Source organism: Mustela lutreola, chromosome 9 (assembly GCF_030435805.1).
Source record: "Mustela lutreola isolate mMusLut2 chromosome 9, mMusLut2.pri, whole genome shotgun sequence".
Classification (NCBI taxonomy): domain Eukaryota; kingdom Metazoa; phylum Chordata; class Mammalia; order Carnivora; family Mustelidae; genus Mustela; species Mustela lutreola.
This window is the reverse complement of record NC_081298.1, coordinates 92,560,188-92,574,821: the sequence shown is the minus strand read 5'-3', so window position 1 is coordinate 92,574,821 and position 14,634 is coordinate 92,560,188. Positions and strand designations below refer to the sequence as shown.

The following is a 14,634-nucleotide window of genomic DNA, read 5'->3' as shown; positions in this document are numbered from 1 at the left end:
TATATAAAGAGTTAAATATGAATATTTTTGTTAAGGGAGAAAGATATGCAAAATTGGTATGCATAGTCTTTAACACATTTTGCTTAAAAATACATCTTAGTATATATTGTTAAGATACTAGTTGAAGGGGCACCTGGGTGGCTCAGTGGGTTAAAGCCTCTGCCTTCAGCTCAGGTCATGATCTCAGGGTCCTGGGATCGAGCCCTGCATCGGGCTCTCTGCCAACAGAGAGCTTGCTTCCTCCTCTCTCTCTCTCTGCCTGCTTGTGATCTCTGTCTGTCAAAAAAAAAAAAGATACTAGTTGAATAGGGCGCATGAGCGGCTCAGTGGGTTAAAGTGTCTGCCTTTGGTTCAGGTCATGATCCCAGGGTCCTGGGATCGAGCCCTGCATTGGGCTCTCTGCTCGGGGGGAGCCTGCTTCCCTCTCACTCTCTGCTTGCCTCTCGTCCTACTTGTGATCTCTGTCTGTCAAATAAATAAATAAACTTTTTGAAAAAAAGAAAAAGATACTAGATGAATAGGGATGCGTTGGTGCCTTAGTTGGTTAAGCGTCTGCCTTTGGTTTGAGTCATGATTCCAGGGTTCTGGGATTGAGTACCACATTGGGCTCCCTGCTCAGTGGGGAGCCTGCTTCTCCCTCTGCCTGCTGCTCCCCCTGCTTATTTTCTCTCTCTGACAAATAAATAAAATCTTTAAAACAAAAATACTAGTTGAATAAGTTGTAGTGGATATTGCCATATTATGTAGTGTTAAAAAGAATGAGACATACAGGCACATACACACTCACACCCTGATATGGAACAATCTCTGAGATCCATTATTAAGGCAAAGTGCAGAATAATATTTGTGGCATGCTAGTATTAGTATTTGTGTGCAGAAGGGGAGGATTCTGTCTACCTATTATACTCAGATTACCTCTTCTTTGTTTTGTTTTGGTTTTTTGTTTTATTTTTAAAGATTTATTTGAGAGAGAGAATGTATATGTGTGCGAGACAGAAAGTGGGGGGAGGAGCAGAAGGAAAGGGAAAGGGAAAGAATCTCTAGCAGACTCCCCACTGAGCACACACAGCCCAATGTGGGGGCTCACGGTTTTATTTATATACTTGAGAGAGAGAGAGCATGTATACGTTGACTGTTTGTCACCAAAGATGATCAAGAAAACACAGGCTCACGACCCTGAGATTATGGCCTGAACCGAAATCAAGAGTTGGATGCTCAACTGACAACCAGCCAAATATCCCAAGTTTTATAAACTTTTTAAGTACTTTGCTTTACCCTCTAAATGTGTTCCTGAAAAGTTGAATGTTTGTGTATGTGTGTGTGTGTGTGTGTGTGTGTGTATGTGTGTGTTAACAGGAATTGGCTGGAGAGGTATTAAGTTCTATCTCTCTGGGTGCCTGGGTGGCTCAGTGGGTTAAGCCGCTGCCTTCGGCTCGGGTCATGATCTCAGAGTCCTGGGATCGAGTCCCGCATCGGGCTCTCTGCTCGGCAGGGAGCCTGCTTCCCTCTCTCTCTCTCTCTCTGGCTGCCTCTCTGTCTACTTGTGATTTCTCTCTGTCAAATTAATAAATAAAATCTTTAAAAAAAAAAAAAAAAAAAAAAAAGTTCTATCTCTCTAAACTTCACAGAAAAGAGGAAAAAGGAAGATCCTTTCTGTCTAGTGAATGATCCCTAATTTAATGTATTTTGATTTTGGTAAATGACATTTTTCTTGAAGTGAAACACATTTCTACTGAGAATAGAACAAAAGGGAGAATGTGTTTGAAATTGAAGATACCCGTGTGTGTCAGGATACCCCATTATTTGTTTATCCAGAAATCTTGGAGCCCCCATATATAACATTTTTCCTGTGTGTTGATTTTGTTTTTCCAAATGGAGTAAATTCTTTTTTTTTTTTAAGATTTTATTTATTTATTTGACAGAGAGAAAGAAATCACAAGTAGGCAGAGAAGCAGGCAGAGAGAGGGGGAAGCAGGCTCCCCGCTGAGTGGAGAGCCCGATGTAGGGCTCCATCCCAGGACCCTGGGATCATGACCTGAGTTGAAGGCAGAGGCTTTAACCCACTGAGCCACCCAGGCACCCCTGAAGTAAATTCTTGAAGGTGGGAGGCATATCTCATGATTATATCTTATAGTGACAAGCATAATAGAAGTTGCTCAGTAGCCCCTTGGGCACCTGGGTGGCTCAGTCGTTAAGTGTCTGCCTTCAGCTCAGGTCAGAGCCCTGGGATTGAGCCCCGCATTGGGCTCCCTCCTCAGCGGGGAGCCTGCTTCTCCCTCTCCTACTCCCTTGCCTGTGTTCCCTCTCTCTCTCTCTGTCTCTGTCAAAAAATAAATAAAATCTTAAAAAAAAAAAAAGTTGCTCAGTAGCTACATATTCAAGGAAGAGAAGAGAGAGGTGGAGAGAGAAAGAGCCACTTCTGTCAAAGAGATGATTGCTTTTGGATTTTCTCTGACTCATCTTTTCTCTTTACTAGTAAAGAATTTCTTCCAGTTGTACTAAGTGTGTTGGAGGATTTTGGGGGTGTGTCTGTGTATGTATTGGAAAGATGTTCCTTGCTGAATGCCCAGGAAGGAGCAGAAGCTGGAATGGGGCATGAAGGCTGTTGACCTAATGGTGTGTAATGAGACTTCTGTGTTGCAGCCTGAGGAGAATCTCAGATTGTCTTACCTATTCTAAATTCAAGCTTGGGTATTCACCTGTCAGCAGGGCAACTGGACCTGTATGTGCCATAGACTTCCTAAATTTAGTAGCAACACGGTAAGAAAGTTTGGTTAAAGTGATTTGTTATTTTTGGTGAGAGTATATGAAAACTCTTAACACCAGGACTTGTGTATTATTGGTATCCAAGAGGTGACAGAGAGTATGTGAGATATATTTTGAAACTGTTAAGTCCTTCCTTAGATCCCCTGCCTCTCACGTGCCTCCTATTCTTAGCTAAACAGGGGATAGCAACATGGATTCCACATTTGGGAAGTTGCCAATTCCTCGTTGGTGGCTTTATGCTCAGGCAGAAGGTGTAATAGGCTTCTACATATATGACAGCAAATATATCTGGACCCTGTCTGTCAGGTTACTCAAAATCTTACCCCAGACTGAAAATGTCACCTTGGGCAACATTCTTGGTAGGGACCTAGGTTTGAGAATCTTAGTGGGGAAGACTGTGAATCTCTAGGGTAGTCATGCAAGGTGGTGAGTGTATGGGATTGGACAGGAGTTTAACTTAGCCAGGATAGCTTGATGGATGTAGCTATGGAGGAAGGGATAAAGTAAGGAGTAAAACGGGCTCAGCTCCTTGTAATGTTCTGCTCCTAGGAAGATATAGGCACTGTGTGCCAGGGGCAGAGCTCTGGCCTGTCACTCCGCTTTGAGAGTCAGTCTTACCCCTGGCTGCCCTACAAGGCATTTGGAGTTCAGTAGGAGATGGAACAGGGAATCTGAATCAGATAGACCTTGCTTCAAATCTTTTTTTTTTTTTTTTTAAGATTTTATTTTATTCATTTGGTTGCGGGGGGGAGCACAAGCAGAGGGAGAGGCAGAAAAAGAGGGAGAAGCAGACTCCCTGCCAAGCCAAGAGCCTGAAATGGGACTCAATCCCAGAACCTGGAGATCATGACCCGAGCCAAAGGCAGATGCCTGCGTGCCCTAACCTTACTTCAAATATTACAGATCTGCAGGAAGGAAGTGTGTGTCCCAGGACTTGTTTTCTGTGTGCTGAAATAAGGACTGCCATCCAGGTGTGTGGAGGTTTCCCTCCATCCTTCTTATGCCCCTTCAACTTGCTTCCATCTTAAGCTTTCATCCTTTTCACCCTATCATTGGCATGGCATCTAGAAAGAGGAGGGGGAAGGGTGAGAAGGAAAGGGAGAGTTAGGGCTGAACAGAGAGCCCAATGCGGGGCTCGATCCCAGGACCCCAAGATTATGACCTGAGCTGAAGGCAGAGGCTTAACCCACTGAGCCACCCAGGTACCCCTAAATTATATTTCAATATGTGAATGTACCATAATGCTTTTTATTTTTCTTGTAGGGGTAGGTGGATTTGTGATTCTTAAATCCTTTCTGAACAAAGTGTAGGGGGTGCTTGTGTGGCTCACTTGGTTGGACATCTGACTTTTGATTTCAGCTCAAGTCATGATCTTGGGGTGTGGAGCCTGCTTAGGATTTTCTCTCCCTCTCCCTCAGCCCCTCCCTCCTCCAATAAATAAATAAATGAAAGTATAGGTGTGGGGAGAAGAATGAGTAGAGTTGGAGAACAAATAAAGGCTGCCCGTACCACTTGTCTGGCAGTCAGCCTGGACCCTTGGTTGGTGTTATCAAGTTCTTTCTGTGTTGTTCCTCCATCCCAATTTAAAGCATAAGCATATATAAACATGTAATTTCATATGAAAGGAATCATACCTTAATACTGTTTTTCTTCTTTATACCATTTTGTAATCTTTTTTCACCTTTTTCCCCACTTTATTGAGATATAATTGGCATATAACATCGTTTAAGTTTAGGGTGTACAATATGATGATTTGAAACATATATATTTTTAAGTTATTATCATAATATGGTTAACACTTCCATCACCTGACATAGTTCCCTGTTTTCTGTGTGTGTGGTGAGAATCTTTTCTCATTTTATAATTTGTTATAGACACCTTATTATGTAAATAAATGTAGAATAAATGGCTAAATATATTTCTTTTCTTTTTTTTTTTTTTTAAGATTTTATTTACTTATTTGATAGAGGTCACAGTAGGCGGAGAGGCAGGCAAAGAGAGAGAAGGGAGAAGCAGGCTCCCGCTGAACGGAGAGCCCAATGCGGGGCTCGATCCCAGGACCCCAAGATTATGACCTGAGCTGAAGGCAGAGGCTTAACCCACTGAGCCACCCAGGTACCCCTAAATTATATTTCAATATGTGGATGTACCATAATGCTTTTTATTTTTCTTTTCTTTTTAAATTTTTTTAAAGATTTTATTTATTTATTTGACAGACAGAGATCACAAGCAGGCAGAGAGAGAGGAGGAAGCAGGCTCCCGAGCAGAGAGCCCGAAGTAGGGCTCGATCCCAGGACCCTGGGATCATGACCTGAGCCGAAAGCAGAGGCTTTAACCCACTGAGCCACTTAGGTGCCCCTTCTTTTTATTTTTTAATATTTAATCTGTTTATTTTATCTGTTATCTATGGGACCTTCCCTGACTCCCTTACTTAGAATTGTAGCAAACCCCCTTTCTTTCCTATCTCCCTTTTCTCCTTTTTCTCTGTAACGTTTAATACTGCTTGATACACTGTATACTTTTATTTGTTTATTGCCCAACACCTTCCATTAGAATATAAGCTCCATGAAGACAGAGTCTTTTTTTTTTTTTTTTAAAGATTTTATTTATTTATTTGTCAGAGAGAGAGAGAGCGAGAGGGAGCACAAGCAGACAGAGTGGAAGGCAGAGTCAGAGGGAGAAGCAGGCTCCCCGCGGAGCAAGGAGCCCGATGTGGGACTCCATCCCAGGATGCTGGGATCATGACCTGAGCCGAAGGCAGCTGCTTAACCAACTGAGCCACCCAGGCGTTCCAAGACAGAGACTTTTTTCTTCTTCTTTTTTTTATTCACTGCTTTCTGTTACATAGGACAGTTCCTGGCACACAGTTGGTATTCAGTAAATATTTGTTGAATGAATGAATTTGTTGGACTTCCGCTGTGTTTGTTGGACTTTTTATTTGCAGTATTTTTTTTTTTTTTTTTTTAGTAATCTCTGCACCTTTTGTGGGGCTCAGACTCAGGACCCTGAGATAAGAGTTGCACACTCTATTGACTGAGCCAGCCAGGTGCTCCTATTTGCTGTATTTTTGTTGTTATATACATGCTGTGATAAATGCCCTGTATGTAATCTTTGTACACTTGTCTACTTATCTTAGGATAAATTCTTTTTTTTTTTTTTTAAAGATTTTATTTATTTATTTGATAGAGAGTGAGAGAGAGAATGAGAGGGGAGAAGGTCAGAGGGAGAAGCAGACTCCTCATGGAGCTGGGAGCCCAATGCGGGACTCGATTTCAGGATTCCGGGATCGTGACCTGAGCGGAAGGCAGTTGCTTAATCTGTAAGGGCCTATTTAGCCGGAGTGGCCCCACCTCGATTGAATAGCCATTTTGTTGTTCATGCAGTAAAACTTAAACTGACCCTGCCTCCCCCCCAACCAGTCCCAGGTAACAAGCCCAAATACAAGGGTGGGTCAGATCAGGTAGAGTTAACAGCCCAAATGCAGGGATGAGCCGGGTCAGGTGGAGACATCCAATCAGTGGGGCGCGCATACTGTCTCCCTAGCTACCAAGGAGTGTGGGCCCCACCTTTTAAAGGGCTCCAGTTCTGACCAAGGTGATAGGCTAGTTCAAACAGCTACTATGGGGTGAATTGTAATTCAATTGGCCACCCATGTGTGACCTAGCATGACTGTGCAGCTTTCTCTGTGTGTTGCAATCTCATTGGCCACCTGTGTGTGGCCAGGCCCAACCACATGGCCTTTGCTCTATAAAAGTTAGTCTGTAAGGCAGGGAGGGGTTGCCCTCTCTGTAAGAGACGGCCCTGAACGGTCAGTTTGATTCTCGATGCTTGGCGTGAAATAAAACTTTGCTTGACCTTCGCTTTTTATTAGTCTCGCTCCTTTAATCACAGACCCATTATTGGGGGATCTTTCACACCAACTGAGCCACCCAGGCGCCCCACTTAGGATAAATTCTTAAGAAATAGAATGGCCTAGTTGAAGGATATGCACATTTAAAATGTTGATTTATGGAACCAACTACCCTTAAGAATGTTAACTCCTGCCAGTGGCACATGAGATTGTCTACATTTGCCAGTAATACTGTGTTGTATGTTTTTCATTTTCACATCTGACAGGTGAAAAGTGGTCTTGTCACTATAATATGGTAGTTGAGAATGTGACTCTGATAGATGTGATGTGATACGGCATATGACTCTGGAGCCCATCTGCTGGGGCCTGAATTCTGACTCAGCCACTCACTTTGTGACCTTGGGTAAGTCATTTAATTTCTCTCTTAGTTTCATCTTTGATAAGGTAAGCATAATGATAGCACCTGTTTCAGGAAGAATAAGTCAATTAATCTAAGTAAAATGCTTCAAATAGTAAAGGAGATCTGCAAATCAGTAACTAGGACTTAGTATTTTTTTATATTAAAGATTGAACATCTTTTCAAATGTATTTTGGAAATTTATGAATTTTTTTAGTCACTTATTCATGTCTTTTTTTTGTTTTGTTTTTTGTTTTTTTAAGACCTTTATTTATTTGACAGAGATGTAGCCAGAGTGGGAACACCAGCAGGGTGAGGGAACACAAGCTGGGGGAGTGGGAGAGGGAGAAGCAGGCTTCCCGCTGGGCAGGAAGCCTGATAAGGGGTTCGATCCCAGGACTCTGGGATCTTGACCTGAAGACAGATGCTTAACAGGAGGCACCCAGGTGCCCCTGTTTTTTGCATGTGCTCCCAGTAATGTTTTCTTAATAACTTAAAAGAGGTAAGGTTCTGACTATAATATATAACAAAATTGTTCCTAGTTTATCATTTGTCTTTTGACTGTGTTTATGCAATTTTTTTCTCTTGGGAAGTTTTATATTTTTAGCTAGTCAAAATAATCTTTTTTCTTACAGTTTTTCCTGCTGCTAGGCCAGTGTTTAGAAAAGGCATGTCTCCCTACCTCAAAAACATAAAAAATGGTTACTCATTCTCTTTGAGTACTTGTGTGTGTGCTCGTGCACCTTCTTTTAATTCTTTAAATTTAATCTTTAAGTCTTTGATCCTTCTGGAATTTATTTTGATATGAAGATAGCAGTTGAGATCTGGCTCTATTTCTTTTCAGTTGTGTACTGCCCCAGACCTGTTTATTAAAGAAGAAAGACCAGGAGCCTTTAATCTTTTTTCCCCTCCCCTAACCTGAAAGTAAGGTAATAGGAGACCTCCATTTTGGAGAATGAATTTCATATTTGGACTCAAGTCAGTTGCTTGGCTGTGGGATGCATATGCTGTGTAAAGCAGTTTGGGACCAGAGCTCACAGCCTGACTAAGTGATGAAACTGCTACATTCCCTAGTGTAGCTTCCCTGCTGGCTCTTCTCTGGAGGCGCCTTCTAAGTGCATCTTAGTTTGAGGACTGCTCTGAAGGGCCATTGTTAGTTTGGAATGATAGGTTTTGTGTTCTTAAGAAACAAATGAAGTGACTGTGGTGGATATTTCCTTACTCCAGCCTGAGAGTATTGGTGGGGTGTTGATGGGGGGCATTGAATGGTAATGAACACATTGTGTTCTACCTGTGCCCTCATCAGCTCTTTTTGGAACTCTTTTGTCCCATCTAATTTCTTCCCTCTAATCAAGATGGAGGAAGAGGAATTCCTCTATAACCAAGCTCTCATATATCCCGTGGCAGCTGTCATTTGCCAAAGATGTTGAAGAAGGGTAGCTGACTTTTACAAGGCATGTGTTATGTGCCAGCAACTGTTCTAAGCACCTTACGTATATCAAGTCTTTATGAGATTGGTTCTGTGTACTGAGTTGCATAGTGTCCTCCCCAAAATTCACATCCACCCAGAACCTATGAATGTGATCTTATTTGGAAATAGGATCCTTGTAGATGTAAGCAGGTTAAGATGAAGTCATACTGGGTTAGGATGGCCCTAATCCAGTGACTGGTGTTCTTTTTTTTTTTTTTTTTAAATATTTATTTATTTGACAGAGAGAGAGAGAGATATCACAAGTAGGCAGAGAGGCAGGCAGAGGGGGAGGGGGAAGCAGGCTCCCTTTCTGAGAAGAGAGCCCGATGCGGGGCTCGATCCCAGGACCCCGAGATCATGACCTGAGCCGAAGGCAGAGGCTTAACCCACTGAGCCACCCAGGTGCCCTGTGAGTGGTGTTCTTATATGAAGAGGGATACATAGAGGGAAGATGTCCGTGTGAAGATAGAAGCAGAGATTGGAGTTGTGCTGCCACAAACCAAAGAATGTCAAGGATTACTGGCAACCACCAAAAGCTGGAAGAGGCAAAGGAAGATTCTCCCCTGGAGCCTTCACAGGGAGCATGGTCCTGCTGAAACTTTGATTTTGGACTTCTAGCCTCCAGAACTTTGAGAGAATAAATGTCCTTTGTTGGAAGCCACCAACTTTGTAGTGTTTGTTATAGCAGCCCTGGGAAACCAACACATGCTCTTTTATTATGTCCATTTTCAGATAAGAAAACAGGCCCAGAGAGGTCAGAGACTCTGAGATCTGTCTAGGCTGCTGCTCTGCTGGCTGGGCACTTCCACTGAAGTTCCTGATGTTGCTGTTGTCAGCTCTGCACCTTCGCCATGGCCATCACACCTTCTGGTAGTGCTGGCACTGAGCTGCTGGAATGGCTCCTTCTCTAACTCAGCGGGCCGCAGCCTTTCCCCCATTCTTGCCCATTTCATGCCCTAAAGCCAAAACTCCTCTCAGGGGCTTCTGGCTGTAGCCTGATCATTTTAGCAGGTTGCTTTGTGGCCCCACTCTTCCAGGTGAAATCAGGCTTTTATTTTTCATTTCCATGCAATGTCAGAGCAATGTGGGTGACAGTTGTGGGGAGGGTCACTCAACTTCTTCTGGCAGTTATTATAATGCTTCCCATTTCTGGCCTTCTATACTTCCTAGAATTCCTGTCAGTAGACAACTCATGTCTTGATTGTTTTTGGAGCTTCAGGGTGTCTCATACAGCTCACGTGGCACATACCAGTTCATGGCTGTGAGCAGAGAAGCGGCAGCATCATGATTGCATTGACTCTGAGGGCCCTGGTCACCTGTTCTTGATTAACCCAACATACTACAGTGGCTCTCTTCTCTGCCAAAGTGAGCAGAGGGGATAAGGATGTTATCTGACCCAGCCCATCCCCCTAAACAGCAGCTCCTTGTTTGCCCATGGCCTCTTTTGCTGGCATCCCAGAAGGGATCTCCTCCTTCGGCATTGTTGGCTGCAGAATCTTACCTACTTTCCATTATGAACCTTTTGCTTTGGATCCTACTCTTACTCTTTTTTGTTTGTTTGTTTTAATTTTATTTACTTATTTTGAGAGAGCGAGAGAAAGCACGAGCAGGGGTAGGAGAAGAGGGAGAAGGACAAGTGACAGAAAGTGTGAGCAGGGGGAAGAGAAGAGGAAGAGGGACAAGCAGACTCTGTCCTGAACACGGAGCTGGAGGTGGGGCTTGATCCCCCAACCCTGAGATCATGACCTGAGCCAAAACCAAGAGTCAGATGCTCAACCCACTAAGCCACCCAGATGCCCCAGTCCTGCTCCTATTCTTAACAACTCTCACTAGACTGAGCTCCAGGAACTCAGGAACCATATTTGTTTTGTTTGCTGCTGTATCCCAGGACTGAGCAAAGACCTGACACTTCTCTAGCCCCTCAAGAAATATTTATTGAATGAAGAACTGAATATTGACCTTGAAGCTTTGGAATCCTGATTTTCCTTGCTTCTTGATAAAGCCAGGGACCAGATTAAGAACTTCAGAGACCTAAGCAATAGAAAGATTATGATGTCCCTCATATTTTCAGCCCTCAATATGTATTTGAAAAACAATATTTAACACAGAATTAGTATAAGGAAATTGAGCAAAGTAGGAAGATCTAGCAAAGTTCTGTTTTCATGGTGATTAATTACATAAATACAATTTAAAATATTTGCAATTACTGTTTCTGCTTTGCCAGTTTTCTAAGCACATGCTTTTGGATAATCCTGCCTGGACCAGTCCTTTCCTCCCTTTGGATTTCTTCATTTCGTCTTTATTCCATCTGCTAAAGTTGCCAGCCAGTCTCTTTCACCCCCATAGGGGTGTCTGGCTCCTGAGACCCCCAGCCTAGGCTAAATGCCCTGGGCTCACTGAGGGCTTGCCAAGAAAGTCAAGTAGAACATGCACACTGCTAAAGAGTACCTCAGGGAACTTGCATGCTGGGTTACGATTTATAGTCAACATAGCGCATTGTGCCGAGTGATTACACTTGGGCCATTTTTAGTTGTAATAATCTGCTTCTGTGATCCTGTATGTGGAAACCACAGAAGAACATCCCTGTGGTCCTCCTTCCTGCATCACTGAGAAGATGCAGTCCCATTCTGCCATTAATTAATCTCTGTTATTCTGGCTTTGTTGAAACCATTCAGAGGAGCAAGTATGATTCTGGAAGTGTAGAGCCCAGGCCTCCTACAGGCTATTCCAAGGCTGTGACCGTAATCGCCTCTGTTGCCGTTTCATTTCAAAGAGCTTAAAATAGTGTTGGAAACTTCCTAGGGAAAAAGCACCACTGTAACTTCTTGGCTAAGGAAGCAGTGTGTGTTGGCTAGAGCAGAAGCAATGGCCAAGGTCCCAAATTCTTTTCTGGACCTGTTGATTTAGGGTGTGGTATTCGACAATCTGAGATGCTGTCCTATAGCTCTGATGGTTCATCTTCAGCACAGAGAATGATGTGGGCCATGCCTGTAGAGAGAGAGGCTGACATTGGTCCCCTGTGATCTAGGGGAGCCTCATCATTAGATGGCCTTTCTTTCATTTGAATTTCTAGTTCTTTTAAAAATTTTTAAAAATATTTTATTTATTTAGAGGTGTCTGGGTGGCTCAGTTGTTAAGTGTCTGCCTTTTCCTCAGGTCATAGTCCTAAGGTCCTGGGATTGAGCCCCACATTGGGCTCCCTGTTTAGGGAGAAGCCTGTTTCTACCTCTCCCTGTGCCCCTGCTTGTGTTCCCTCTCTCACTGTCTCTCTCTCTGTCAAATAAAAAAATTTTAAAAAAGGAAAAAAAAAAAAAAAAGCCAGGATTCCAGAATCAGCTGACCTTGGAAATCTACCTAGTGTTTAAAAAAAAAAAAAAGATTTTATTTATTTATTTAGAGAGTGAGAACAAGTGAGGAGAGAGGCAGAGAGAGAGAGAGGGAGTGAGAAAATCTCAAGTAAATTCTACACTGAGCACAGAGCCTAATGCAGGGCTCCATCTCACCACCCTGAGATCATAACTTGAGCTGAAATTAAGAGTCTGATGCTTAGCCGACTGAGCCACTCCCAAAAAATTTTCAAAGGTTTTTATTAAGTAATTTCTACATTCAGTGTGGGGCTCAAACTTACAACCCTGAGATCAAGAGTTGGTGTGCAGAGTCAGCCAGGCCCCCCTCTAGCTCTTCTTCTTTTTTTAAAAAAGATTTTATTCATTAATTTGACAGAGAGACAGTGAGAGAGGGAACACAAGCAGTGGGAGTGGGAGAGGGAGAAGCAGGCTTCTTGCCAAGCAGGGGAGCCTGATCTTGACTTGATCCCAGGATGCTGGGACCATGACCTGAGCCAAAGGCAGATGCTTAATGACTGAGCCTCCCAGGTGCCCTAACTCTAATGTAATGTAGAAATCCTCCCCCTCTTCCGCAGAATTAATACAGTATTTGTTTTTTTTTAATGAAATATTTTAATTTAATTTAATTTAATTTATTTATTTATTTGACAGAGATCACAAATAGGCAGAGAGGCAGGCAGAGTGAGAGAGGAAGGGAAGCAGGCTCCCTGCTGAGCAGAGAGCCCAAATTGGGGCTCGATCTCAGGACCCTGGGATCATGACCTGAGCTGAAGGCAGAGGCTTTAACCCACTGAGCCACCCAGGCACCTCGAATTAATACAGTATTAATACCTACATTTTACTTGAATTCGTTTTATCGGAATTGCTTTGTGGTGTGATTAGATCAGTTCTTTTTTTTTTTTTTTTCACCAAGATTTATTTTAGAGAGAGTGAATGAGCAAGGAGAGGGAGACAAGTAGACTCACTGCCCAGCAGAGAGCCTGATATGGGGCTTGATCCCAGGTCTCAGAGATCATGACGAGCTGAAATCAAGGGTTGGACATGTAACTGACAGAGCCACCCAGGTGCCCCTAAATCAGTTCATCTAAGGGATGCGAACTTTAATAGGGTTTAGGAAAAGAAGGTTAGGTTTGTGTGGGGCATACACCTTGGCCTTGGATAGCCAGAGAGTAACATTTGGGCACCAGGTGCATGATGAGCCAGAAGGGAGAGAACAAACTCTTACCCCTGGAGAGCCAGGCATGTATTAGATGCTTTTCATATATTTTCTTATTTAATTATCATAATGCAAACCAATAAAGTATCATCTTCACTTTTGCACATGGGCAAGCTGAAGGTCAAAGAAGTTATGTAACTTGTCCAAGGTCAGATAGCTAATAAAAAAGGCTGATCTAGGGGACGCCTGGGTGGCTCAGTTGGTTGGACGACTGCCTTCGGCTCAGGTCATGATCCCGGAGTCCCGGGATCGAGTCCCGCATCAGGCTCCCAGCTCCATGGGGAGTCTGCTTCGCTCTCTGACCTTCTCCTTGCTCATGCTCTCTCTCACTGTTTCTCTATCAAATAAATAAATAAAATCTTTAAAAATAATAATAATAATAAAATTAAAAAAAAAAAGGCTGATCTAGGATTTATTTCTCTTCAGATCTGTCCAGTTCTAAAGCCTATGCTGTTTTCACAGAGCTCTTCTGTCTCTGACAAGATTTGGGGAGAGGAGAGAAGTTGGAGAGATGACATCTTTCTCTACTTCACAGTTTTACTCGTTGAGACATGTTTAGCCAGAGCATCCTGTTTATAGATGCTAGGTTCTATATATAGAGATGCTGCAACAACATATGTGGGAAGGATACCAATTGGCCGTAGGGGAGGATTAAAAGAAAGCCTTTGTTCTTTACCTGTAAGTTTTTATTGCAGTGTAATCTACAAGTGACAGAACACTACTGATGACTCTGGTTCACTGCTTAAGAGGCCCTGTCCTGTTCTCCAAATAAAATTTGTTGATATGTCCCAAGGAGTGAGCCATGATGGGGGCAGAGGTGAGGGTGTGGTGTGCCCTTACTGTATGTTCTGGAGCTGGTGACACCTGTTATGTGACTATTACAGTGAATTATTACTGAGTAAACAAGAGGTGTCTCTCTTTTGCCTTTCTAAGAGAGACCAGATGGCATTGGGTGCTGGCCCAGGTCCAGGGGAGCCTGTCCTCTGGGCTGACAGAGCAGACAGCTTGAGTGTGTCAGGTGATGAACTAAGAAGAGACAAGGCTGGACTGTCAAGTGGAATCATTTCAGGGGCACGAAGAATGTGTGTTGCCCCTCAAAGACTTGCTTTAGCTCTTTGCTAGTGTTCGGAATTCCACAAGTGAAATTTATTTCCCTTGATTTAAGTCTTTGAGACCCTATTAAAAATGAAGAGACTCCAGGAAGGGGTCTGACTGTGAAGCATTTTGTAAGTGGAAGTGTTAGTGAGTGTATGTGATTGATTTCTGAGAACTGAACTAAGGCAGGGACAGAGAGGGAAGGGCACTCTGCCCTCATCATAGGGACAGGAAGGAGAAACTATTGAGTTTGAGATAAAGGCCCTGAAAAGAGAAGTTGGGTCCCTAAAGAAACACTTTGTTTTCTTTACAGTTTTGACTGAGAAGACAAGCGGCTGAGGGTGATGGGGTTGGAGGCTTATGATTCCAAGAGGGAGTGTTGCATGGAGAAACTTCCTGTGAGCATGCTGGGTATTCAGGCAGGATATTGCCTGGAGAAAAGCTGATAAGCAGAATGTAACAAGGAGTATAGGACCTTGGGTCTGTGGTTTG

At 43.2% G+C, this 14,634-nt stretch overlaps 1 protein-coding gene across 48 annotated transcripts in view; it reads left to right on the top strand.

The window, feature by feature from the left end:
- ASPRV1 (aspartic peptidase retroviral like 1) overlaps positions 1-14,634 on the top strand; it is a 115,972-nt gene that overhangs the window by 28,533 nt on the left and 72,805 nt on the right. For 33 of the 48 annotated variants that reach the window (XM_059187941.1, XM_059187930.1, XM_059187910.1 and 30 more), the window contains 3 exons: positions 3,670-3,737; positions 4,712-4,881; positions 6,883-7,019. The gene's annotated coding sequence lies outside the window, so the exon portion shown is untranslated. Of the gene's footprint in view, positions 1-3,669; positions 3,738-4,711; positions 4,882-4,982; positions 5,119-6,882; positions 7,020-14,634 lie in introns of all 48 variants that reach the window. The other 15 variants (XM_059187947.1, XM_059187944.1, XM_059187915.1 and 12 more) reach the window with 6 other exon arrangements.